This window comes from Octodon degus, unplaced genomic scaffold, assembly GCF_000260255.1.
Source record: "Octodon degus isolate 3935 unplaced genomic scaffold, OctDeg1.0 scaffold00233, whole genome shotgun sequence".
Lineage (NCBI taxonomy): Eukaryota > Metazoa > Chordata > Mammalia > Rodentia > Octodontidae > Octodon > Octodon degus.
Genome location: NW_004524809.1, coordinates 2307138 through 2309353, shown reverse-complemented (window position 1 = coordinate 2309353; position 2216 = coordinate 2307138).

Here is a 2216-nt window from a genome sequence, read left to right as displayed (position 1 = left end):
GTGAAAGCCTGAGAGAGTGTTTTCTCCCCATGTGACTCTCCTTAGGCACACTCTACATCATCGATCACTTTCCTCTTTGGCCGCATAATCTTCTTGATCAGAAAAATTTGGGACACTACCGAGGTACATGACGTTATAGTACAAGTTCTCATATGTCCTGAGTCTTAATTGACCTTAGAAGGTTGGGACCAAAATGTTGGCTGGGAAGCGCTTTTTCTACTGAGCCATCTCCCCAGCCCCAAAGTTGCCAATGTCACTCATGGGTTCTTTTTTTATTTTTATTTTTATTTTTTTTTTTACTTGTTTCTTGCACTTAAACAGATGAGACTCTTCTGTTTTAAAAATGTCTTTATTCCTTGCAATCCATTACTAAAAAAAAAAAAATTGTGCATCTCCTATGTATCAAATCACAATTGAGGGGGGCCAGGGAGATGGCTCAGTGGAATAAGCGCTTCCTTGACAAGCAGGAGGCCCTGAGTATGATCCCCGGTTCCTAAATAAATGACAATTGACTCCTTTCAGTAAGACCATTCTGACATTGCTTACTGAGACAAGCCCTTTGCTGTCTGGGGCCATAGGTGGCACCTGAGGGCCAGCACCCTGAAGATTTTTTTTTGTTTTTTTGTTTTTGTGGAACCGGGGATTGAACTCAGCCCCTTACCCTTGCCAAGGAAGGGCTTATTCCACTGAGCCACCTCCCCGGCCCACACCCTGAAGATTCTTACAAGCTTTTCTGTTTGACTGAAGAGATTGGGAGTCTGACAGCTGACTCCTGACTTGATCCTCACCCCAAAGCTTCTTTTGCCTGGCAGCACCCTGGATTTGGTCCTTGTCACCATGTTGTCCCCCTTGTTGTTTTCTTTGAGAATCTTATTGGCTGTAGAGGTTGGGAATAAGAAACAGTTTTGTTTTCCTATTGTACTTGGGGCTCTATAGTTCAGGCTCTGCTTGCATGCTGGCTGGTTTCCTTTGCAGGTCATCATACAATACCTGATGTGCAGCTAAAACAAATCTATGGGCTTCTTCACTCTCCCACCTCAGCTAAGGTGTAGCAGGGAACAGTTGAGTTACATTGTTTTGCCTGAATGTGAGTGGAGGCCACTCAACTCAGCTTTCAATTAAAGTTTCATCAGAGTCATTCCAGGGCTCATTAACCATTTCCTGAGCCCAGGGTCTCTGTCTCCTGCCCTGTTCATGAGCCAGTATCATATGATTTTGGTGTTGGTTGTGGCCACCCTCCCCTCCTAGTCTAGAAAACAAGTTTTGCTTTATTTAATGCTGAATAGCAATCATTACCAAAGTTGAATAGCTTTAAATAGCACCTGGGTATGATCCCTTGTGATTCTTTTTTGTTTTTTGAGACAGGGGCTTGCTGTGTTCAGGCTAGCCTTGAATTTTATCTTTCTGCCTCAGCCTTGCAAGTGCCAGAATTACAGGCATGCACTATCAGACCTGGCACCACTTGCGATTCTGTGGCTTGACAAGGCTCGGCTCCACATGACAGTACTGGAGACAGAAGTCACTGGGGGCTAAATTTGTGTGTCCACCAGAGTTCCCATGGCTTGCACATCAGGAGAAACAGCTTTAAGGCAGAGCTCACCCAAACCCTGGGGCACTGGCTTCTCTCTCTCTCTCTCTGTCTGTGGACTCTTTCTCTGTGTGTACCATGAGATCTCTCTCTGCTGGTGTTCTTTTCAGCAACGCAGGAAAATGAGGACAAATTTCCTACATGCTCTGCGCCCAGTTGTATCCATTCCTCCTCATTCTCTCAAGAAGGCCACAAATGTGCCTATTCCTCACAGGGCACATGTCTTATCCCAGCTGCCACCTGCTGCCACATGAGAACTATCTGTTCTATGCCTAACCCTCTCCTGAGGACCTGACACAAATTTTCTCCCTCAGGCCCCAAGGCAAACCCAGGAAGGTGAGTAACCATATCTGACTCTTTAAATGAGGGCTGGGAGGAGAAAGGTGGAGGGCTTGTCCACGGTCTGGAGGCTGATGATCCAGCAGTGAGCTTTGAGAAGCTGGGTTCCAGGGGCAGCGTAAGCTTTGGATGCAGCTCTTCTCTGAAAACCCTTATGGCCTAGGGAATTCCCTTTCCTTTCACCCCTTCTGATTTTGCAGCTATAAAATAGGTAAGCAGTGCCTGCCTCAAAGGTCATACCCAAGAGGTTCCATATGGTTTAGAAAACATGGGGGGTGGGGGGTGGGGG